Source organism: Panthera leo, chromosome A1 (genome assembly GCF_018350215.1).
Source record: "Panthera leo isolate Ple1 chromosome A1, P.leo_Ple1_pat1.1, whole genome shotgun sequence".
Taxonomy (NCBI): domain Eukaryota; kingdom Metazoa; phylum Chordata; class Mammalia; order Carnivora; family Felidae; genus Panthera; species Panthera leo.
Genome location: NC_056679.1, coordinates 50,218,916 through 50,245,997, shown reverse-complemented (window position 1 = coordinate 50,245,997; position 27,082 = coordinate 50,218,916). Strand labels below are relative to the sequence as shown.

The 27,082-nt window shown below is 35.8% G+C and overlaps 2 long non-coding RNA genes across 2 annotated transcripts in view; one reads left to right on the top strand and one right to left on the bottom strand.

The window, feature by feature from the left end:
• The window catches only part of LOC122213828, a 50,537-nt gene extending 50,085 nt beyond the window's left edge, over nt 1-452 (top strand). Inside the window, exon 3 of the long non-coding RNA XR_006199645.1 lies at nt 387-452. This is a non-coding gene — a long non-coding RNA (uncharacterized LOC122213828). The remainder of the gene's footprint in view (nt 1-386) is intronic.
• LOC122213821 overlaps nt 1-27,082 on the bottom strand; it is a 311,434-nt gene that overhangs the window by 48,490 nt on the left and 235,862 nt on the right. The gene's annotated exons all lie outside the window — the stretch shown is intronic.

The following is a 27,082-nucleotide window of genomic DNA, read 5'->3' as shown; positions in this document are numbered from 1 at the left end:
TGCTTCCACTTTTCTGTGGTTTGCTCAGACTGTAAACATCATTTACAATGACAAAACTTGTAGTACACTAGCCCACATTCGAAAATTCTCAAAGGTTGTCAAATCCTAAATGTGCCATATTTTCACTGAAGCCTATACAGATAATCTTTCTCACATATGATCTTAATATTTTTGACAAAGGAAATAATTTATCAAATACTGGATATTACATATTCATTTGTATATTGAAAACACTTATTTAAATATTAAAATTACCTAGAGTAAAGCAGTTGAGGTGCAGTCTATTAATTCTGAGTAGTTTACTCAAACAACAGTGACAGATAAATATAGCTTCATTGAGTTTTTAAGATTAAAATTTTTTAACAAATATTTGTTATGATTTCTAGGTATCAAGCACAGAGCTAATGGAAGAGGACATCTTATTTGCCAGAATTCTATTAAGTGAAGAAAATAGCCTCATTCCTCTTTAATATTAATGAATATGAATGAGGAAGTATACACAATCTAAATAATTCTAAATGCTAATATGCTATTTATTAAGGAAATTCTAGAAAGAGTATTTAAAAATTTGTGTTAAGTTGAATATCAGGCATACCTTTAATCATGCACTAGTAAACATGGGTTTCTCCTTTATCTTATCTTACAATCATCACTCATTAGCTCAGAAGTAATATCTCAGGGCATATTCTCCATAACCCAAAATTTAGTGATCAGTTTGGCATTAGACAGAAATATTGAGATGAGGAATCATCTAAAGTTAGTTTCAAAAGACAAATTCAAGTATGGTCACCATTAGTACTCAAACAATTAGCATGAGCTTGCCTTCCATATTGTGAGTGATTTCACACATTACATAGGGTCTGTGGATGAGGGAATCTACATAATTTCACTCTAACACAAAACAAGATAAAAATTAATGCATTGAGAGTTTGAGACTAGAATATGCCTTGAATCTTAACGATGAATTTGGTCATGAGGAAGGAAAAGAAAGGCTGAGTATAGGGAACAGGGTGGATGGAAGTTGTGGTCTGGTAGCTGGAATGAGAACATTTATTTGGTGTGACTATTCATTTATTTGTCCATTTAAAAACATTTTTGAAGCATCTAGTATGTGTCAGGGACTGAGGATGCAAAAATAAGCAGCCCAGTCTTCCAGTCCTAAAGCAATTCAAAATCTTCTATTTAGCAGGTATACAGATTGCAAGCCCTAGTTCCTTACCCTAATTCTTATGACCTGAAACTGGAAACTGCCAATTAAAGGCAGGGCACCTAGTTCTTTTGAGATGCCCTTAAAACCACGGTCCTTCAAAAGAATCTTTGAAAGCAAACTAAAGAAAAGTTTTATTCCAATTACTAACTATGATGCAGCTCTTTTTAAAGAAAAGTGCTAAAAAAAAAATGAGGGCTGGCAGGAGGAAACTTTTGGAGGTGATGAATAAGTTTATGTCATTGATAATGATAATGGTTTCATGGGCATATACTTTTCTCCAAATAAATCAAGTCATGTATATTAAATTCCTACAGTATTTTGTATGTCAATCATACCCCAATAAAGCAGTTAAAAAAGAAAGAAAGTTGTTCTGGCGCTTGTTGTGCAGTTCAAAGTTTCAAAATGTATTCGAAATGTGTTTAAATTTTACTGGATGTAGTGGTCTCCTTACCTATTTTGAGTTCTTCCTCTAATTCATTCTCCCTATTGTCTGCACGGGGTTATCTTGCAAACTAGCGTGTCTGATAATACAGATCTCTTTTAAGACCATCTCAAATCACCAACTACATTAAAACCCTTTTGGTTTCTATTTACTTTTGACCCTATGCATCCTAAACACTTCATACCTATGTGCTACCTGCTCTCCCTCAGTCACACCCTGCGCTTGTCCACCTGCAGTTTTTGCACAGATACAATCTTCCTCTGATACGATCTCTTTCTGTACTTATCCATCAGCCTGTTACCCTAGAGCCACCTTCTCCAAGAATCACCTCGAAGCCTTTAAACAGAATCATCTTCTCCTTTTGTCTTAATTTCCTGGTACATAATTTAACTCTTCCTTCCTTCCTCTTTTCTTCCTTTCCTTCCACAAAATCCCATTTCACTTAGTATGAATCCAAATCCCTTACCACGATTTACATGATTGAACTCTGTGGCAGAAACACACTGTGGTGATCACCAATGAGTCATGCAGTTGTATAATCCTCTCCCTTGAAGTGCAGTGGAAACTGTGACTTGCTTCTAACCAATAGAATCTGGCAAAGACAGTAAGATAGTCACTCTATAATTATATTACATAAGGCTCCATCATAGCAGACTGGAGTGAGCGATACTCTTGCTGGCTTTGAAGAAATCAGGTACCATACTATGAGAGAGTCTGTATGAAGGCCTTATGAATGGGTGCATCTAGGAGCTGAGAGTGGCCCTGGGTAACAAGAAAATGGGGACTTCAGTCCCGCAAGCATAAGGAACTGAAATCTACCAAAAATCATGAGAGCTTAGCCCCAGAAGGAGCACACTGGCCAACATTATGAATGGGGACTTGTAAGACTAAGACCCTGAGCCAAAGATCCAATTAAGCTGTACCCAGATTCATGATCCCTGGAAAATGTGAAGGAAATAATAAATATATGTTATTTTAAGCCACTAATTTTGTGGTGATTTGTCATGCAGCAATAGAAAATGAATACAAGCCCTTAACTACTCTCTACCACTTTTCCTAAATCACTGAATTAACTTAAGTACGATTTACCTTTTAAAAATTTAGTGTATTCCATTATTAAAAACAAATATTTTATTGGAATTGGGGAAAGTATTTTGGCTGGAAAAAGTATTAAAGAAGAAAAAACAGAATAGCAAGTTGGGTCTACTGCCAGCATGCCTTAGATTACAATGATAATATTTCTGTAATGTCTTTTGCATCCCTTTCTGCCCTAATTTTTAACTTGATTCCATTACTTGGTGTTGATGTCTCCACATTTTTTTTATTTTTATTTTTAATTTTTTAAGGTTTATTTTTATTTTTGAGAGAAAGAGAGAGAGAGAGAGAGAGAGGCAGAGCATGAGCAGGGGAGGGGCAGAGAGAGAGGGAGACACAAAATCCGAATCAGGGTCCAGGCTCTGAGCTATGAGCACAGAGCCTGATGCGGGGCCAAACTCACAAACTGTGAGATCATGACCTGAACTGAAGTCGGACGCTTAACCAAATGAGCCACCCAGATGCCCCGACAGTTTTTTCATTTTACTGAAATTAGTGAAATACAAAAGTTGTCAGGTAAGAGTAGGATTTATAAAGATCAAAACAGATTTAGATTGAAAGTAAAATGTTTCATACGTTACCTTGTGGATAGACATCCTCCCCTATTGCAGTTGAAAAAAAAACCAGAGGCACCTGGGTAGCTCAGTCAGTTAAACATCCGACTCTTGGTTTTGGCTCTTTCTTTCATGATCTTGTGGTTTGTAAATTCAAGCCCCACTTTGTGCTCTGTGCTGACAGTGCAAAGCAGAGCCTCCTTGGGATTCTCTCTCTCTCCTTCTCTCTCTGCCCCTCCCTTGATTGTGCTCTCTCTCTCTCTCTCTCTGAAATAAACTAAAAAAGGAAAAGAGCCAAAATGGATATGACACAATTTTTCTTATGGATATGCTGATCTAACTAAAATGGATAGCAATCAGCTCCATGCTGACTTCTGATAATTATTAGGTCACTGCCAATAAAACTAACTGCAATACATTAATACTTTATGACATATATATCATAAAATGTGTACATATATGTGTGCGTGTATATATATATATCTTACAATATATGTATGTGTATGTATATATGTGTATTATATATGCGTGCATGTGTATATATATGATATATATATTTATATATCTCACAGGGGATAGATAGATATCCTACAATACACAAAGGATTGTGTTGGTAAAATTTGTATGATTTGTCAATGAGTTCTGTGTCAAGCAATGCAGAACTTGTAAAGTTTGTTTGAAAGAGACTGACATGGTCAAAATAATTTTTAACAATTGGAAACAGAGTGTGGAATATTTTTAGTGCATATGGTTTTTCAACTACTCTGCCAACACCCAGTGATGTGTGATGATCAGTTTTGATATACATTTTAATTAATTTCAATGGAGTTAATGTTGTTTCCATGCTAATAACATCTTTCTACCCTTGCATTATAATGTTCTTTCACGGCATGACAAATGATGTCTCAGGAATTGCACATGAAACCTGCAGGTGAAGATATCTTTAAAACTGAGGAAAGAATAGAGTTGAGTGATTTGGAAGATACTGCAGGGATTGAATTGACAGAATTGATGAGAATAAAATTTGCGGAAAGAGGAACTATCAAGGATGACAACAGAATTTCCAGCTTGAGAGAATGGATGATTGGTGAATTCACAATTGAGATAGGTAGCAAATGATACTGTGTTTTTTTTTTTTTTTTGGGTGGGGGGGAGTGGGGAAGAGAAATGAGTTCAATTTTAGTCATAACGAATTGCCAAGATTTTACTGCTAGAATACCAACACTATCTTACCTTAAATGTTTTCACTATTTGGCCCCTAAGAAGAGCAGTTCATAAAGTTTCCAATATATTTGTATTTCAGACAAGCTGATTGAAAAAAAAAAAGATAAGCAAAGAATTGTATATATTTTAATCTACTCAATTACTATTTATTATGTAAAGGTCAAAGTATCAAAAGCTACATCACCTAAATAATATGTATGTAATGTATGGATCTTACCTTCAATATAATAACTAGACCCAATGGAACATTTCAGCTCAATAAAATCAGTGCACTACAGACACAGTCCAATAATCCGTAGCTACCATCAGACTATGATTTGCCTCAGGCTGAGTCCACATATGCAAAGTAAAGTTGAGAATTGTACATATAAAAAATAAACCTGAGAAAAACAAATCCCAAACATTTTGCTTCAATTATAAAATATTTCAGACAAAAGGAGAGGTATGATAATTTTCTTCTTGAGTGTTGCCCACAGTCCATAGGCAAATAGACGACACTCTTGAAATATCTATTGAATACATTTGTGAATTATCTAGGTAGTTGATTATTCTCATGTTTATGCTGCCTATGTGAAATATAGGTTATTAAAGTATTTTTGTGTATATGTCTAAACTACAATGCATGTTCATGTGTCCTTGCTCTGTCATACACACATCTATGATTCTACGGCTGTTTGTGATACAGAAAGCTTTCCTTCTCTTGGCTCAAAGGATACAGCAATTCAGTGCAAGGGAATTTCAGTGCAAGAGATCTAATATGTTGAATGAAATATTTTTTAAAAGCTTGCTCAATGTAATCTGTTACATTTGGTTTAATTGAACTTGGTTAATCTAAGTCAGTTTGCAAATTTCATCTTCTTGTACATTAAAATGTGTCTGAAACTTTGAAATGTAATGGCATTGTATTTTCAACTGTCTGGTTACTATTTAAATACAGCAGTCAAGAACACCGTGAAAGTAGACAAATCAAATTTAAATTAGCAGAATCTGACTAAATTCTTCCTTTCTATTAAAATAAATGCTTCATTATTTTCAAATGAATATTTTTCTCCTAAATGATACTATGTGAAATTATTTATGACGTTTTCAGTGAAGGAATCTACAATTTATACCTTCCACAATGAGGAGTCTACAATGAATGAAACATTACAGATAAAGTAAAGTTCATTTCAAGGGCACTTTCCCACTGATAGACTGCTCATTGCTGACAGCAGATCAGTGACTCATAAAACTGCTATGCTTGTGTTCACTTGATACTCTAATGGTGATGCATCTGCCTTGTTATCCTGTTCAATAATGATGCTAATACAGAGTGTGAAAATTCACTAACAAGATCCACCTGAAGAAATGATTACCTCCCATAAAAATATATGATTATGCCATTAATGATATTTTGAAAATTTTAATGGATCCCTGGAATCCTACCCTGTAAACAGCCAAACTGCCACTCATTTTCTGAGAGAAAATAGGTGAAAGTCAATCTTTGGCAAGGGTGTATAAAAAACAGCCAACTTCTTTTAGATGTTAAATGTATTTGTCCTTGAACTCCAACTAGTTCATAAATATTTCCTTTGACAGACCTTTTTTTTATTCTCACATATTTCTCTGTGGTTAATGGTGTAAAACTTTTTACTCTTTTAAATGTCAAATTATCATTTCCTATTCATACTTCTTGACAATTGCTACTGTCTAAGTATACTGTTTAGAGTTATTTTCAGAGTATAGCAAAACTGTATAGCTACTATTCTATTAAAAGTTTTATATAAGAATGTGTTTCCTTAAATCAATTTTTGTTCTCAGTATGGCTCCATTATAATATGCTGTTAGAAGATTATTATGAAATGTCAAACATCTATTAGGGTCCATATTTCTTTTCATAATAATATATATTTGTTAAACACCTACTGTGAGTATTGCACTGTATTTTATATCATAGCAGTATAAACAGAAGATAAGTTCCTGACCTTGAGGAGCCTGCCATCACTCTCCTGGTTGGATAATAGTAAAGGCACATTCCTACTTAAAAAAGAAAAATGACAAATAAGATGCAAATGAACAGAAACAGTGTTATTGGGGATTAAGAGTATACTTTTATCTTGATGAGCACTGGGGGATGTATGGAATTATCAAATCACTATATTGTACCCCTGAAACTAATATAACACTGTATGTTAACTACACTGGAATTAGAATTAAAATTAAATTTTTAAAAATGAAAAAAAAATGGTATTATTAAGATCGTATGTTCCCTGATACCTAAGTATAAGGACAAAATCCTGTATCTTTATTTTTCTAAACTTAGCATTTAGTCTTTATTTTTCTACATTAGAGTAAATCTAGATCAGCCTTCAGTAATCTGGCTGTTGGGAAATTCAGGCAGATCTCTATATAAATAAATAGATAACTTTAAGAGAAAATTCAGTTTACAAAAATTAACCACAGTAAAGCTGGGAGGCTTAAATAGATAAATTTTTATCTATTATCTATTTTATCTATTATAAATGAAGTTGTAAAGGAACTACATCAGAAAAATATATCAGAGACAAATGGGTTCACTAGATAATTCTACCAAACAGAGACCAGTTATAACATAAATGACCAAAACATTCAAATTCATTTTATGAATCAAGGATAACATTGGTACATAACCTGATAAATAGTAGATAACAAAGTAAATTGCTGACTAATATTAATTATGAGAATTATAAAAATTCAAAATAAAATATGAGTGAGTTGGTTCCAATACTACCAACAATGCACCTTGTCTGTTATGAAGTGAATGTTGTATTCTCCCAGTATTCATATGTTGAAGACCCATGTAATGGTATTTAAAGATAAAGCCTTCATGGAAATAATTAAGGTTAAATGAGGTCATAAGGAGAGGGCACTGATCCAATAGGATTAGCATCTTTATAAGAGACACCAGAGAGCTCGTTCACTCTTTTGCCAGATTTAGTAAACTTTCTACCATTAGAAAGTTTTCTTTTTTTTTCCTTCAGGTGGCCACATCAACAAGTATTCATGAAAGAGTTAATAAATATAAGAATTAACACATGAAGAATGTGTGTGGACAAGACAAGCAGAGAATTCCTGACAGGAATAGCACTGTGAGAAAAAATACAGGGATAGACCCACTAACAAGGACATTTGTATGGAGCAGCTAAGGGTGCCTGGGGTGGGGGGGGCAATCACTAAGCATGGCCAAAGGAGACACCCTCATCTTTGTCCAGGAAACTGCAGATTACAGACCTCCAGTGCTTAGAGATCTCTGAAGTCTCCAGTAGAGTTCCCTATAAAGAGGTAACAACCTCTTAGAACTGGTTCACCTAGGGTAATATGAATTAAAGTAGATCCCATATGTATAGCTCATGGCTTCCTCCAGCAGGGTCTAACCTTCTGCATCACCAAGAGTAACCTCACCTTTTGAATCCACCATCTTTGAGCAATGGAGTCATCATGTTCTCATTCCTCACATACAATCCATTGTTAAGTCTGAGAATGCCATCCTTCCACATTTACTGTAATAGGTTCTAATTTCAACACTCCCCTGATACTGCAGCCTCCTGGGCTGATCTCCAGGGCAAACGCAGAACTACATGCTCAGTAATTTAGATTCTAAAACTGTCTGATGAAACTCTAAGCACTGTGTGTATTATCAAGCACTTGAGCTTTTGCTGTTATTGTAAACAGTTCAAATTTATGTGATAAATTACATAGCTTTGCCCTTGTTTCAATGACTGATTTAATCTACAGTCTTATTTAGTAACTCATCCCAGTGAAAGTGTGGCCATTTTTTATTGATGACCAATGCCTTGTAAATATGAGCAAGGAAGTCCTACATGAACTTCATTCATTCATTCATTCATTCAATCATTTATTTATTCAACAAATCTTTTTGAACACCAACCATGTGTCAGGCAATGTTCTAAAGACCATGGTAAAAAAAAAAAAAAAAATGATGTCCCTGTTCTAATCGAGCTTACATTTTGGTAAAGGGAGATAGAAAATAAACAGAAATAATCAAACAAGACAATTTTCACTAGTGATAAACACACTGAAGAAAATGACACTGGGTGATTCATTGGGGGAAGGACTGGGTGAAAAGGCCTGGATTTAGATTAGATTGAACAGACAGATTAAATGGTCCAAAAAGACCTCTCTGAGAGGGCAGTACCAAGCTTAGACCTAATAATTAGGAGTCAAAGTGTGACTGAGAATTCCCAATGCAAATACTCTAAGGTAGAAGAAGTTTTTAGTTTCAAATTGAACAGAATGAGGTCAGATACATAAGCAGGGATCAGCTTCTCTGGGTTCCATGTTTCCTGAATTTTAGTGACCGGTAAGGGTGTGGTAGGTATGTTTGGTCCAGAAAATACTAATGTGCAGGGAAAGTTTGGGGACTAATAAGCTCTGCAAAAGAATCATGAAGAATTCACTTTAAGAGGATGCGTGGATATTGTACAAAATGTAGAAGTGCATTATAGACATGTACAGACGCCTAGTTTTGCCCCAGTGAGCACTCTTGCATCCAATTAAGCCACCTGACTGCTTTTATAATTATGTAATCAGTCTGCACACATTTCAAGCAGCAGAAGAAATGTTCCCAAATTACTCCACACTTTTACTTGAAATTAGTGCTTATTTTAAGCTGAAGCTTAGTGCTAGAAAAGGCTCACTTTATCTCTATCACACAAAATTAAGGGAGACAGTATTTACAAAGGTAAAAGAAAGTGGAGAGCTAGTTTTATCCAGAAAATTCAGTTAACATAAGGATTCAATCTAGGTAATTTATATGAAAAGCTCAATTTCTCAAATTATATGTTTAATTGTCAGTTCTTCACTTGTCTTTGCAAATGCAACAAGCAGTCTAGTCATTTACACTGGAAATCTTCTTAGTTGTTTCTTCATATTTTCAAACAGTGCATGGATTTTAAAAAATTCTCTAGAAATATAGATTTATACATATTTTGTCAAATAATGGAATGTTTAGAAACATCTAAATGACAAGCCTATTTTTAGATTTGATTTTCACATCTGATAGCCTATACTTATAACTTCAGGATCTTAATGACATAAAATAATGGTATAGTGGCTGAGAAGTTAGTATCAAATACAAACTTCTAGTTATTCCTGTAATAGCTGTTGTTGCAATCACAAAATGACAATGTTACAATATGAATTGATACTTAGTTTAGATAATATTTTGAAAATTTCCTAAAGAAAACTATTTTGAAATATAGTTGGATAAAATTTATTTCATATTAACTATTAGGTTTTCTTTTCTTACGTTGTATCTATAAGTCATCAAATCAGTTAGTAATTTCTCTTTTTTTTCATTTTAGGCATATTTGTACATAGAATTTGAGAGTAGAATAGTAAAATGAACCTTTTCCCCAGTTTCCACAATAAACAATACATGGAAAAACTTGATTCATGAATATTCATGCACACATATCCCTCCTACCCTCCACTGGATTGCTTTGAAACAAGTCCAGGAATTATATAATTTCATCTATGAACTTAAATTCCTGAAAAATACACCAGAGGGGCCACTGCAGGAAGGTGCAGGAATATTTTCCCCTGATTCCCCTTTAGATTTTCTTCCTTGCTGAATAAGGCTAGATAAGACTTGGATACAACTAATTAGACTCTCAAATCCATTCTCCTTTCTCTTAAATGTTAGTTCAAAATTTCTCTTGGGTCATCCTGGTCCCTTAGTCCTCTAGGAGTAAAAATGTTTCTCAACCATAAGGCACAGCCAGCCCCAGTTCTTAGCACCTCATAGGATGAGTGAAAACAGAGAGAGAGAGAAATGTGACCCAACTGTCTCTTCCATACTTCAAAAATCACCAGGATTTTTCTCTTTCACGTAGTTTCCTCAAAGTTCCACTATCCTAATCCAATCATATGAAACTACAGCCATGAGAGGAGAATGTCTTCCCCTCCATGAGTGGTTATCTCATGATGGGAAGATTCTTGTTTTGCTTCTCAATCTTTTTGTTGCTCTAAGATCATTTTTAATTTGTCTCCATCATATTTCTTTGATTCAGGTTAAGAGTACCCTTCTTGCAGAAATTTCAGTTGGCAATAGGGGAATTGGGATGTGACAGAGAATGAGAGAAGGGTGAGAAGCCAGCACTAGCTTATTAGCCAGTAATCACACATGTGCACAGTTGAATTTTTAACACCACTGAAAATGTAAACAGAGGAACTCACATTGTGACACATAGAATGTAATCGTCACAGTCTTATTTATTATTAATAAGAAGTATTTAAAACAAAAACAGATTTATTGAAATAATACTGTTGGTTGTTGGATTACCAAGAGGTGCAAGTACATCTGTATAAAACCAGTCTTTTCGATCTTGTATTCTCCAAGGGCTATAAGACATGTCCACCCAAAAGGGCATGAAGCTCATATTAACCTTCAGTGCCCCACTTAGCCACAACCCCTGAACCTACCTGGTTCTTTTTGTTGTTGCTGCCATTGTTGTTCCAGATTTAGCTCTTTGACATAAGCCAAACTCATTTGATTTTTGTTCTACCACATAAATAACTTATAAATACCTTTCTTGAATCTATTATTTCTTATATAGTAGCTAATAAGCCTTTATACAGAGCTTATCTCATTTTATTGTCTCAATGCAATACAAAAAGGACAGGAGTTAGTCTTTTCTTATAAAAAAAAGTAACATGCTTATAAAAAAGAAAAAAATTCTCAGAAGTATATTAGGGTAAAAAGAGGAATGCCCTCAAGAAGTTAGAAAGATGAGAAATGATGTCACTCTAAGAAATCACCAGATAAGGGATAAGAACAGAGGAAAGAAATGCAGTCATTTAAGAACCAGCATCTGAGTGTGTCATAGCATGCTGATTCCTGCCTGAAGGCACAGACAGAACAAATCTCACACAGAATTATCTCACACAGAGGCAGGGGGTTAGCCTGAGATGAGTCAGTGAAGTTTGTCTGTGTCTACCTGTATCAGCCAAGGAGATAGGTCTCTCAGGATGATCTGGTCCACCTGGAGCAGAAATGGCATTTCCAAACCCTGATGAGCCAACAGAATCTTGTGGAGGTTATATGGCTTACCTCAGACATATTGTTATCTGTTACCAAAGCATAATTAAGAATCCAAGTCATAATTAAAAATCCAAATAAAAAATACATGGAGACAAATGAAAATGATAACACAGTGGCCCAAAATCTTTGGGCTGTAGCAAAAGTGGTTCTAAGAAGAAAGTTTATAGCATACAGGCCTATCTCAAGAGACAAGAAAAATATCAAATAAACAACTAAACATTAACATCAAGGAACTAGAAAAAGAAGGACAAAAAAATCCCCAAACCAGCAGAAGGAAGGAAATAATAAATATTTAAGCAGACATAAACTATATAGAAACCAAAAAAGACCAGTAGAATAGATCAATGAAATCAAGAGCTGGTTCTTTGAAAAAAATCAACTAAATTGATAAATCTTTAGTCAGAATCATCAAAAAGAGAGAGGATTCAAATAAACAAAATAAGAAAGAGGAGGAAAAAAAACTGACAATACAGAAATACAAACGATTATTAGAAGATATTATGAAAAACTATATGCTACTAAATAGACAACCTAGAAGAAATGGATAAATTCCTAGAAGCATATAACCTCCCAAAACTGAATCAGGAAGAAATTGAAAATATGAACGAACCAGTTATCAGCAATGAAATTAAATCAGTAACCAAAAAACTTCCAACAAACAAAAATCCAAGACCCAATGGCTTCACAAGTAAATTCTATCATACATTTAAAGAACAGTTAACGTCTATACTTCTCAAACTATTCAAAAAAACAGAAGAGGAAGGAAAGCTTCCAAATTCATTCTGTGAGTCCAGCATCACCCTGATACCAAAACCATTTAAAGACACTACCAAAAGAGAGAGAGAGAGAGAGAGAGAGAACTACGGCCCAACATCTCTCATGAACAAAGATGTGAAAATACTCAGCAAAATATTAGCAAACCGAATTTATCAACACACTGAAAAAAATCATTCACCACAATCAAGTAGGTTTTATTCTTGGGATGCAAGTTTGGTTCAATAGTCACAACTCAATCAACATGACACATTGCATCAACAAGAGAAAAGGATAAAAAATATATAACAATTTCAATAAATGCAGAAAAAGCATTTGACAAAGTACAACATCCATTCGTGATAAAAAACCCTCAACAAAATAGGTTTAGAGGGAACATGCCTCAACTTTTAATGAAGGCCATATATGAAAAACCCACAGCTAACATCATACTCAATGGTGAAAAACTGAGCTTACCCCCTAACATCAGAAAAAAGACAAGGATGTCCACTCTCACTACTTTTATTCAACATAATTCTGGAAGTCCTAGCCACAGCAATCAGACAAGAAAAAACAAGAAAAAGCATTAAAATTGGTAAGAAAGAGGTAAAACTTCCACTGTTTGCAGAAGTCACGATACTATATATAGAAAACCCTAAAGACCCCACCAAAAAACTACTAGACTTGATAAATAAATTCAGTGAGTTTGCAGCATACAAAATCAATATAGTAATCTGTCACATTTCTACACACTAATAATGAAGTAGCAGAAAGAGAAATTAAGAAAATAATCCCATTTATACTTACACCAAAAATAATAAAATACCTAGAAATGAACTTAACCAAGGAGGTGAAAAACCTATACTGTGAAAATTATAAAATACTGATGAAGGAGATTGAAGATGACACAAATACAAAGATATTCCATGCTCATGGATTGGAAGAACAGATATTGTTACAATGTCCATACTACCCAAAGCAATCTACAGATACAATGCAATTCCTACCAAAATAGCAACAGTATTTTCACAGAACTAAAACAAAAATTCCTAAAATTTGTATGGAACCACAAGACTCCAAATAGCCAAAGCAATCTTGAGAAGCAAGAACAAAGCTGGAGGTAGCACAATCCCAGATTTCAAGTTATACACCAAAGGTGTAGTAATCAAAACAGTATGGTACAGGCACAAAAACAGACATATAGATCAATGGAACTGAATAAAGAGTCCAAAAATAAACCCACAATTATATGGTCAATTAGTCTTTGACAAAGGAGGAAAGAATATGCAATGGGAAAAAAGACAGTCTCTTTAGCAAATGTTGCTTGGAAAACTGAACAGTTACATGCCAAAGAATGAAACTGGACCACTTTCTTACTATACACAAAAAGAAACTTAAATGGATTAAAGATCTAAATATGGGACTTGAAACCAGAAACCCCCAGAAGAGTGCACAGGTAATAATTGCTCTGACATTGGCCATGGCAACATTTTCCAGATACATCTCCTGAGGCAAGGGAAACAAAAGCAAAAATAAACTATTGGAACTACATCAAAATAAAAAGCTTCTACACATCAGAGGAAACCATCAACAAAACTAAAAGGCAACCTTATAGAATGGGGGAAGATATTTGCAAGTGACATACATGATAAGGGATTAGTATACAAAATATATAAAGAACATATGCAACTCAATACCAACCCCCCCCCCCCACCAATAATCCAATTTTAAAATGGGCAGAACACAGAACAGACAATTCTCCAGGAAATGTAGGCATTTCCAGGCATTTCTCCAGGAAATTTTCTCCAGAAAAGATATGCAGATGGCCAACAGACATGAAAAGATGCTCAACATCACTCAGAAGCAGGGAAATTCAAATGAAAAATCAGGAGATATCACCTTACACCTGTCAGAATGGCTAAAATAAAAAATGCAAGAAACAACAAATGTTGGCAAAGATGTGCAACAAAAGGAAACCTTTTACACTTTTGGTGGGAATGCAAACTGGTGGAAAACACAGTGAGGTTTTGAGGTTCTTCAAAAATTTTTAAATAGAATTACCATATATTATCCAATCATTCCACTACCAAGTATTTACCCAAAGAATACAAAAACATTAATTCAAAAAGATATATGCATCCCTATGTTTACTGCAGCATTATTTACAATAGCCAAATTATGGAAGCAGCCCAAGTGTCCACTGACAGATGAATTGATAATGAAGAGGTAAGTTTATATATACAATATTACTCGGCCATAAAAAAATGAAATCTTGCCATCTGCAGCAACATGGATGGATGTAGAGAGTATAATGTTATGTTAAATAAGTGAGAGAAAGACAAATACTGTATGATTTCAGTCACATATATAATTTAAGGAATAAAACAAATGAAAAAGAAAAAAGAGACAAACAAAAAACCAGACTCTTAAATACAGAGAAGAGATAGGTGGTTAGCAGAAGGAAGGTGGGTGGAGGCATTGGCTACCAGGACTAAGAGTACACTTAATAGTGATGAGCACTGAGTAATGTAAAGAATTGTTGAATCACTAGATCATATATTTTACACCTGAAACTAACATAACACTCTATGCTAATTATACTGGGATGAACGGATGAATGAATAAACGAATAAATAAATACATACATACAAGAATTCAGGTCTGAATTCTTTTATCCATGTCTCTTTATCTAAGTATTTGTTCTCAACTTGTGGTTTGCAGATCTGCTGCCTCAACATCACCTGGGAACTGGATAAGAAGGCAGATTTTTGATGCTTGTTCCAGATCAACTGAATTAAAAACTCAGACTGGGGCCCAGCTACATATAGGATAGTAAGTGATCCAGGTGATTCTCATGCTCATCAAAGTTGAGAGTCACTATTCAAAGTCCACAGCACAATGTCTTGCAAACAGTAGATATTCAACACATGACTATCAAATAATTTTCCAATTGATGCTTTTCTCATGGTCTGTAGGATGTTGAGATTGGGTGAAACTGAAATATGTCTTAAATATCCTTCTCCGGGTTTGGTAGAATACATAGAGAAAACCTAAAACAGCTCTACCTTGCAGATACCTCCAGCATTTCACATTGTATTTTAATTAAAATCCCACTGGTAAGTAATCAAAGTATATCCCAGTGCAATATTTCTGTTGGGGGGATGAAATCTCATTGCTGATAAATTACTATGTAGGTAATCCATTGTGGATAATTAAAAGTTAACCTTAGTTAAGAAAACAGTGATGAGAATTGTTAATGCTCATGTATCAAGGTATTGCATTGGATTTAAATATTGCTTTTTAGTTAAAAAAAACTTTTTTCTAACTAATTGATATGTGTTTAATTAATTTGTGATGCCACTCTTTTCAAAATGCAATTATGCAATAATATTATATCCATACAGATTTTTATTATCTCCCATGATTTTTTTTTCCTATAAATCTCAAAATAACCACAGTAGATAGTTCAAGGAGTTGAAATGACTTTCCCAAAGTCACATAGCTGATAGGTGGACGAGCCTGTGTAATAACCAACATACACACAAATAATTTATAGAGTTTTCCTCCCAAAGTCAGTATCATACAGACACTAGTTAGAAGAGGGAGGAGGCAGAGGAGGAGGAAGAGGAAAAGGAGGAGGAGGAGGAGGAGAGGAGGAGGAGGAGGAGAGGAGGAGGAGGAGAGGAGGAGGAGGAGGAGAAAAGGAGGAAGAGGAAGAAGGAGGAGAGGGGAGGAGGAGGAGGAACCTAACATTGTCTGAGGTTTAACTGTTGTCCAGGGATCTGGCCTTTCTGAGCTGGTTGCTATGATTGTTTATGATGCTATCTTTGTGCTAAAACAATTCACAAAATCTACCGTGCTGCAAAAAATACAGGATTCATTTTTAAATTTTGCAAATCGGTTCTTGTTAGCACTTTCTTTTGTGGGATTCCAAAGTCAGAGCTGCCTGGGTGGCAGCTAGTTTTTTATTTATAGTCGCTTGAACTAACACGAATTCCAGACACTAAACATAGACTTAGTGAGAATATGCAGACACAGTTTAGCTTTTCTGTAATAACCTTGGTTATGATTGGCCACTGTGAAGTTACCTCTTAATCAAATTCCCATACCATGTTGCAGACTCAAAAAATGTCTTCTTGCCAAATGTTAATATTTTGCTTTTACTGGTATGTTACCTATCGTCTCCAATTTCAGTGATACGAGTGTTCTGAAAAATCATTGTTGTGTTAGTTCTTAAGTGTTTTAAATTTTCTTGGATCGTGTTTCAGAAAACCAATATCATGATATCCAGTTATGAGTTTGCAATAGAATGTTCCAGACCATAGCTTTAGAAGACTGTGGCCACTGCAGGATCATTATAATAACCAAAATCATTTATTAGGTCATGAGGTTTTTCTTTATTTATTGTTTTGTTTTCATTTCAACAATATTCCTCATTTTAATGAGCCTTTCAGTCTGTTGGAAGCCATGAGAAAAAAAAAAAAAAAAAATATATATATATATATATATATATATATATATATATATATATATATATTCCCATGATGTTTAAAAAAGTAAATATCCAAAATGGCTCCAGATTTTCCGAAACTACTACTTGGGACTTGAATACAAATAAAATAATATTTTTAATTTACATATTACAAAAGACCTGCAATAACTTGGCCAGTGTACAAGAGATAAGCAAAAGATCTCCAGTCCCTGATTTTGAGAAATATGACATGAAGTTTTGTTTTAATGATAGCTTTCTTAGATTAATATTAGAATTAGTTGGCATTCCCTGCTACACACATCAACTGACAGCACAGAAAATATGTCAAGGAGCATCAGAGCACCTGGAAGAGGCAAACTTAGATTCTAAAAATAGTCACAGGTAATCCACCAAGGGTCATGAAAATACAATATAGAGAAGTAAGAGGCTGAAGGGATTATGAACGCTGCTGTTTCAATTTATAGATGGCTGAACTGAGGCCCATTAAACTAGATAACTTGCCTAAAGTCACAGATGACTCTTTAATATTTCTTGGGTCATATTTCAGAAAATCAATGACTGTGGCCTTGGACAAATTCTCTAGTTTAGTATATATCATAATATGGTTGAGGGTCACAGGAAAGATTCAAATCTAGCATTCTTGATGCTCAGAAGTAAATGCGACTCAAAATTTATTCATTATTTACTACATGCCATGAATTGTATTCTACCATTATCTTCTTTATATTCTCAGTTTGGTCCTTTGATTCATTTCTCTTTGTTAATAAAAAATGACAATAGGAATAGCCTTGCAGTGAGCACCTATTAGGCACCATTCTATATATATTATTTCAAATTTTTACTAATATGCTACAAAGTAGACAAACTCATTAATGAAATCTAGTCAAGCAAGAGATACACCAAGTTAAGTTAGTCAGAAGGGAAAAGCCACTGTATGAAAAGCTTGTCAGTATAATTAAGTCTATAAACCTGTAGCACTAACTCCAATCACTGGGTGAACTACAGTTCCAGTACAGAATGTAAATGCTTTAAACTTTGACCACTTAAAAACAATAATATGATTAATATAAAGTATGACAAAGATGGGGAAAACATGGGAGTAGAAATTAGCTTATTGTCTCATCTTCCATATTTCAGAGAAATAAAGTGAGTTCGATATTTAATATTTCACATTTGAAAGGCAATAGGTCCCAAATAATATGGATAAATCAAGAAATAGAAATGTGTATGTATTATTTAGACTCATCTATATTATTCAAAACTATACATGTTATTTAAAGTGGCAAAGAATACTAGGTGATGAATAGGGTGGATTGGCTTGCTCCACATTTACATAGTTTTTAATGCCTCTCTATATCAGAGAACAGGGAGCTGAAATCTACATTTCCCAGACTTCCATGTGCTAGGGTTCCAGATGTGTTAGCATCCACCAGACATATCCATTCACTGAGATTTGAACACAGAAGTGAGAGAGAGAGAAATGGAGTAGAGAGCATTCATTTTCTGACAGAGTTCACAATGGAACCAGTGTGGCCCAGGAAAAAGCAACAGCCACAAGGGGAATGGCAGTTTTCCTGATTGTGACAAATTGAGTGTCATGGTCACATCTTTCTGTTTCAATAGTTTCCTTAGACATTCCCTCAGGTTTCTCCACCACAATCATGGCTGAGCAGAGCAATCCTAATAGAAAGCAACTGTGCCCAGAGCCTGCTCTTCCAGCCTTTCCAACAATTTCACAAATCATTGAAGTACCTGGTAGAAAATCCTCTTTTGCTTAAACTACCTGGAGGTGATCCTATCTCTCTCCCTCTCTCCCTCTCTCCCTCTCCACTCCCTCCTCTCCCCTACCCTCCTCCTCCCCTTTCATTTCTCTCACTCATATACAGACACACATACACATATGTATTCCATGGATCAGTACAAAGCAAAAAAATAGAAAATAAAATGCTGGAATTAAGATTAAGAACAGTAATTTTAACAATATATGCGAGTGGAATAAATTCACCTTGTACCATATTAGATTTTAAAAATAAATATGCAGTCATAAAAAGGTGACTCTAAAAGGATAAAGAATGAAAACAAAGAGATATTAAATGCAAACAAGGGAGGTATGAAAAGTTGATAATATAGATATCAGACAATTTTAATTGCAAAACATAAATTAGAAAAATAGTGACACTTCAAGATGATAAAAATGAAACGCCATGATGACTCTTTAAGCATCAGATAACAGAACCAAAATACCAATACTAAAAATTGCTCTAAGGGGCGCCTGGGTGGCTCAGTGGGTTAATCATCCAACTTCAGCTCAGGTCATGATCTCATGGTTTGTGAGTTTGAGCCCCACGTCAGGCTCTGAGCTGTCAGCACAGCCTGGAGCCTGCTTCAGATTCTGTGTCTCCCTCTCTCTCTGTCCCTACCCCGCTCATGCTCTGTTTCTCTCTCTCAAAACTGAATAAACGAATAAACGGTAAAAAAAAAAAAATTAAAAATTGCTCTAAGTACAAGGAGAAATTTAGAAACAAAATAGTAACAAAACTCTTAAAATGTGCCTCTCTCTATACCGAGGATCAGCAAACTTTTCTCGTAAGGGGCCAGAAAGCCACGTTTTAGGCTTTGAAGGCCACATTTCTGTTGCAAATATGCAACTCTGCCAGACACATTATGTAAATAAACAAGCTTTATTCCAGTAATACTTTATTTACAAAAACAGACTGCTGGTGGATTTATCCTCTGTCTGAAATTTGCCAACACCTGCCTAGATCACAATTGATCCACTAAGTAAGCACATAGAAGATCTGAAAGATCTAGTAAGATTGATCTAATTGGTAGAAATTGACCACAGCTCCATGTGAACAGAGAATACACTTTCAAATTCACGTACAAAATTTTGCAATGTGGAAGCAGTTGCTACCATGTATTAAGTGCTTTCTATGTGTTTGGCACTAAGAAGTTCCCTGCACCAACTCTTACAATTTCATGAAATAGATACAACTACTTTTATGCTCATTTCTTAGGTAAAAAACACTATGGTTTATGTTTAAAAAAATAATGTTTCTACATTATCCCCCACGACCTCTTTGCTGACTCTTTATACCTCATTGAAAACACATTTTAAATACCGTACATACGGAAAGTTTCCTGTTTCCATACCTTATCCTTGTTGTTCATTCTGGCTAGACTGCCCATTCCTTGCATTTCCACCATCAAATTTCAACCATTATCCAAGATCCAGTGCAATGATATCTCTTCCATGAAACTTCCTCCTTTCTGTTTCAAGCTAAAGCAACCTCTGTTCTCCTATACACTCAGAAGGCCTTGTTCTCTGGTTGCAGTTGTTATCTGCTACATTGTTAGTTATGCACGTGTGCTCTTTCTCCTCCTTTTTTGAGAAACTATTACATATGTGAATTTATTCTAATTATTCTAATTTTTAAATCATCCATATCATGACAGAAATACCATGTGCAAAGGAAACATTCATATATGAAGTGAATGTACCATGTTATTTTCCTTTTCATATTGAGTTACGTATAATTCATCAATCATTATCAGATGATTATCTTAGGGACATTTTTAGAGTTCACTCAAATGTGGGTAAATCAATTTATCTATCTTGATCAACTGATACATATATCATATATGCACATACATACGAATATTATGTAATTATTATATATAATAGGTAAGTTTTATAGATATGTTTGTACTGTGTGTATGTGCATGTATGAGTATATTAAATATATATAATGCTAATATATATATATATATATATATATATATATATATATATATATACACATAGTCATATATGACACTATTATGGATAAGGATAATTATGGTTAAAGGTAGTTTTTCCCGCAGTAATGTTTGAAGCTTTCATTACACATATCACAATGCCTTTTAAAAGTCCAATGGTTGTGTATATATAATTTTTCACATTGGGAAGGAGACAATATGGTAGAAGAAGGACCCAGGAGCTACCCATGAATCAGCTAAATTAAGTGCTAAAGGAAAGAGACATTCTTAGCCTGGGTTCCTTCTTGGGTCAGACTTCCTCTGGAAAGTTTCCCATCAGAGGATCACCTGGCAACCCCAGACTCATGATGATCACACTAAGGAGTTAGTGCGGCCGTAGCATTTACAAACTGTAACTAATTCTCCACATAGTTTCTCTGTGAGGCAGCCATTCCAACAGATGTGAAAGCTCTCTGTAAACAATTTTAGCAGTCATGTGTAATCACAATACATTATGTAACAGATGTGCCCACGAAATTTAATTTGAGGGAAGAGTGAGGATTCACTGAATTCAGTAGAATAGCTTATAACTGAATGAGAGGTTTCTGCAAAGCTACGAAAGTTTCTTCAAGAAAGGCTTTCCCCACTGTATTTTTCTCAACTTTTGGGTAAATACAGTTCTTCTGTGAAAAGAAAGAAATTAATTCAAATGTTTGCTTATTATTACATTGTTGGTAGTGGCAGTGAGTGATTCCTGGCTTGCTATCACTCTTGAAACATTCATTTTATTTTACCATCCCCCATTTGCACTAAACATTAAGAAATCTTGTAAGGAAGCACAAATTTAAAATTAAAAAAACCTAGAGAGAGAAAACTCACTATTCCCTGTTCTCAAATATGAAAATAAAACCTCTGGTAAATTTCAAGTGGTTCATACAGGCTTTCAAGAATCTCAGTGCTGGAAATGAGCTCTAATGAGCAGGTCAGAAAAGGTTTACTTTAAATGAAGGGGTTTTTGGTGAGTTGTTCTTTTTAATCTCCTTTTTTTTTCCTCAAGGCACTTCATAAACATTAGCTCATTAATCTCACAGCACCTCCATGACAGAGGTTTGATGAAAGAAGCCAGTTATCTTCCCTGGAAGATAACCCAAGATGGGACCCAAGCATTTCTTTTTCATAAGAAAGACTGTCCTGACCACACTAGACCCCAGAGGGAACTGGTATGCCTCTGGGTCTATAAAAACAAGAACAGAGAATTTCATGTTTTCCTCTAGGGAGTAATAGCCTTGAGGAGGAGACAGATGTGGCCTTGACCCCTAGTCCTGTAGCACACTGACTAGAAAATGCCAGGCAGGCAGTTTTAGAGAGTGGGTTGTGCTAAACAATATTCCAGGAGCATCTGATGAGAAGTTATGAGTGGGAGCCTGTGGATTCAGTGAGGACAAGGACACAATTCTTGGCTGTCTTCTTCACCTGTCAAACAGTGAATGAAGAAACAGGAAGGGACTGTGCATCATGTCAGGATGGCTGGGAGGTCATACACCGCACACTAACTCTGAGTGGGAGAAACTCACTTCTCTGAAAGAGTGTGTCAAGGAATTCAGGGGCATTGCCATTAGAAAATGACAATGGAGTCAACATTCAAACTTCCTTTGATTTTCCCAACCGTCTGTTTTAAAGATAGATGAAGGAGCTTGCCCCAGGTCATATAGCTGATGGAATCTGGGTCTGGCATTTTTGCAAATCATTCACTTGAAAATAAGAAATCTATATGTAAAAGAGTAACAGCTTAATTGTGGTTACCGACAAAATACATCAATTGTGCTTGCATAGGACAGAATAAAGCACAAGCAAGGGTCTGCTCTCTTTTACCATTTAGAATGACAGGAGCTGGGTAATAATACTAGGGATAGTAAATACAAATAACACTGTCACTGTTGAAAATAGCAGAGCAACTAATAGCAATATCAATAACGACAACAGTGAGCAACATTTACTAGATAGGTTTGCTGTACAGAATTCTAAGCATTTTACAAAATTATTGTAATAAATAAGGTGCATAAATAAAAGGCATAGTATGTTAAATGGGAATATAGCCTGAGCAGAAAAGTCAGGCAAGGACAGAGTAGTGCTTTTGTGTGTGTGCGTGTGTTAGGTATTTTCAATTAAAAAAGGTGGCGTGGGCAGCCATATACTCAGTATTTTGAAATGAGCTACTGTTGAGAAACTATTAGGAACAAGATATTAACACTAAAAGGATGATTAAACCATATGCCTACCATTAAGGACATCACAGTCACATAGGAAACCAGAGACACAACACCATGATAATAATCTGATGTGGAAAGTGCTAAAGGAAGCATTTATAAAATGCAGCCGGAGGCACCTGGATGGCTTAGTTGGTTGAGTGTCTGCCTCTCTATTTCAGCTCTTGTTATTATCCCAGGGTCATGGGATCGAGCCCTGCGTTGGGCTTTGCACTGAGTGTGGAACCTGCTTGAGATTCTCTCTCTCCCTCTCCCTCTCTCTCCCTCGCTCTCTCTCTCTCCTCCCCCCCTCTTCGGGTCTCTCTCCCCCCCCTTCCCTCAGGCCTTCTCCCCCACTCATGTGTTCTCTCTCTCTTTTCCGAATAAAATGTACTTGGGAGCAGGTAGGACAGAGCATTTAATTAAAGGAGTGAGGATGAGTAAGAAGTCTGGAGAAATATTCTGAAGTAAAAGATTTGATCTCATAGCTGAGATATATACAAGGAAGCAGAAAGTCATTTCAGGCAGATAGAATAGCATGTGCGCATTCTGGAAAGAGCAAGAAGGGCAACATGGCAACACACTGGATGATAGGGGCAAGGGCACGTAGAAGACAGAAGACAGAGAAGGTAGGTTGGAGCCAAAGCATAGCTCAGTGTAGTATCTACAATTTTCTGAATACTTAATGACATTTACATTGAAGTACACATGTCAGCCTCATTTAACTTTTGTAACATCCATATGAATTTAGTATTGTTACTATCCTCTTTTTACAGATGAGGAAACTGAGGCACTGGAAGTTAAGTGACTTGCTTAGGGTCACTCTTTAAGGGTGAGGCCTGGATTCAAACTAAGGCTCACTTGTTCCAGAACGCTGTCTTTTCGCTTCTCATGCCATGCCGAATCCCTCTTTGATCCCTGCCACAAAGGAAGTGCAGTATAGAGGTAAGTCTATGGACCAGAAGCTAGAATCCTAGCTCATAACATCAACTTTTCCATAACATATAGGAATCTTTGTGGTACTCAGTCCCACTATGTGTAAGGTAGAAAGATGCTAAGGCTCTTTCCATTCTAGTTTATATGAGCCCTATATCAAAAGTCTCACTTGTTTTTGGCTTCAAAATAAAGAAATACCTTTTCCCATACTTGTATTATTATGACAGGAGCTCTAAGTGGTCAAATAATGAGAATTTGCCCTTCCTGCAAAGTCCCCCCACCAGCCCATGGCTCACCGTGGCTCTCTGTGTTTCTGCTCTGTGGCAGTGCCTCAGTCTTCGGTCCCCTCACGTGGCCACAGCTCAGCTGCCCCCAGTGCCTCACTGTCCTCTGCTGGAGACAGCCTCAAAGCGCTGCTCTTGCCTCAGGGAGGAAGCCCTGTTCTCCCTGTTCCCTGAAGCAGAGCAAAAACCAATCTGGGGCTTTTTAAAGACCCTTTACTGGGGGCGCCTGGGTGACTCAGTCGGTTAAGCGTCCGACTTCAGCTCAGGTCATGATCTCGCGGTCGGTGAGTTCGAGCCCCGCGTCGGGCTCTGTGCTAACAGCTCAGAGCCTGGAGCCTGTTTCAGATTCTGTGTCTCCCTCTCTCTGTGTCTCCCTCTCTCTGTGTCTCCCTCTCTCTGACCCTCCCCCGTTCATGCTCTGTCTCTCTCTGTCTCAAAAATAAAAAATAAACGTTAAAAAAATTTAAAAAAAAAAAAAAAGACCCTTTACTGAAGGGTTCGAGATAAGGAGAGAATAACTGTAATACAGAGTAGCATCCATTGTACAACAGACCCCAAAACCAGTACCTGAATGGGCTGTCGGACCTTCAGTCGAGGTCAGAAACTCCCAACTTGTACCACAGAGCTGTCGGTTTTCTCCTGTCCTGGGTCCTGAGGATATCTTTCCTTTGGAGCTCAAATACATAATTTTTAATTGTTTTGCTCTATATCATGTTTTTGGATGGAAGCTTTAGCTCAGCTTGCCATGTTTTGCGATCCGTGAATACAGTTTTAAGTTCAACACACCACACTCCAAGAACTATTTATTATAGTTCAAAGGTTAGCTGTTTTATCTTTATTTCACCTCACCTTCTACTGCATTAAATGTCAATTCCTTCCACATGGATAAAGTTATTCAAAATCTATTGAAATACTTTAAAATTATAGTCAGCAATATTTTTCTTCCTTTTTTTTTTTTTTGCCCCTTAATTTGAAAACACTCCTGATTTAAAAATAGTCAGAAAAAAAATAAGAAGAGAAACTTAAGGGGGTCTCTCCAAGTCATGATGCCTCCAGCTCTTCTGTCCTCAGCCTCCTGCAAAGTCATCATTATGTGTCAGCGACATCTAGACCTTTTCCACACAATATCCAGGGAGCTGGGTTTCGGGCACTGTCTTACTAAAACGTGACTAAATCTACCTGGTCAACACAGAAGTGTCAGACAATGACCATGAGCTTGGAATGTGCCTTTATGTTGCTGCTTTGGGGTTGGCTGGAAATAAATGACTCATGGGTTAAAAACATGAATATGTAAGTGAAATGGAAGTATTATGTGACCTTGGTCTGAGAGCAGCAGTTTGTGAAAATTTCAGCAGAGTTTTTAGCAGCGGAAGAGTGAAAAAAGGGAAACAATTCTTGTGCCAGCTTGTTGGACCTTCCTCTGTTCCTAACAAGGAAAACCATCTATTTTTTTTTTTTTACATTTATTTTTGAGAGACAGAGAGGGACAGAGCACAAGTTGGGGGAGGGGCATAGAGAGAAGGAGACACAGAATCCAAAGCAGGCTCCAGGCTCTGAGCCATCAGCACAGAGCCTGATGCGGGGCTCAAACTTACAAACCCTGAGATCAGGACCTGAGCTGAAGTCAGATGCTTAACCAACTCAGCCACCCAGGCACCCCAAAAACCATCTATTTATTGTGTTGTGCTCTCAGCCTTTTGTCTGCTCAGAAGATTCAAGCAGCTGAGCTCTGGGCAAAGCTGAGGACAAACAGATACTCGAAACGAATATTTATTAAATAATTGTACTTAGTGAGTTCCCACAGAATGCCTTTTATGCTCTAGACCCTGTGTAAGTCATTGAGAAAACTGTGTTAAGAAAAAAGCCATGATTCCTGCCCTTAGGGAGTTTGAGTCCAGTGTGAGAAACAGATGTATATAAAATGACCACACAGATGTATAACTTACCAAAAAGTTAATTCATAAAATTTGGTGCCTATCAGAGGAAAGTATGATCCTATGTTCAGATCCAAAGAAGATTTTCCAATTCTCAAAAGAGAATTTAATTTTAAGTTTTAAATATTAAATTCTGAGTATACAAATACAAATGAAGAAAAAGAGAAAGTCAGAGTAGCACAGAGGGCCTTCTATTAAGTGTGTTGGTTTTTAAAGCACATGTACGAAAGATGAGAAGGAAAGTCCACATCAAGAATAAATAAACAGGAGTATTATACTTCCAAGTTCTGTCTCAGGAATGTTAAAACCCAGAATGAACTAAGACTTGAAAATAATGGCACAGAACTGAAAAGGCTTTATTTTAAATATGTTTGGGCAAGAAGAATAAAAAAGGAATAGCCTCAGTGCTTGGAACAGATGGTCTAACGTTAACAGATGATAAAAATAAGACAAAACAATTCAGCTTTTCTCTACCTAAGAGAAAAATCTTCAAATTGGAAACAATAAGCCAAATAAAATAGATTAGAAAACCAAACAGTAGATGGTAAGACTTTCTAGATATTTTAGATGAATTTTTATCAGTAGTCCAATTACATTTCAAACTTTATCTATGGACAATATTAAATATTAAAGTAATTGTGTCAAATATAAGAATATAAGCAAGTGTTATCCTTACTTTGAAAGGAAGAAAGAAAATTTAAGGAAAAATAGTTCATTTGACATTACGTAAAAGTCTGGTTTAGTTATCGGTGATCAAGCAGATGGATTTTGGGTACTAATAAAAAATATATTAATAATTAGGGGTATTAATATCAGTTTTACATGGAAGAAGTTATGTTAAAACAACCACATTATTTTTTCCGCATGCTTATGACACTGATAAATCAGAGAAAGAGATCACCATTCATTCTCCTTGTTAAATATAGAAAGTAAGGAAAAATGGGGCAGGGAGGGAGAAATGAAGAAGGAAAGGAGAGAGAAATGAAGAGAGAAACAAAACCTAATTCGTGGATTCAGAAAGCAGACCTAAAACTAATTAGTAGAAGTTACCATGAGGGACACTTTGGATGAGTAAAGAGAAGGAAACAGCATT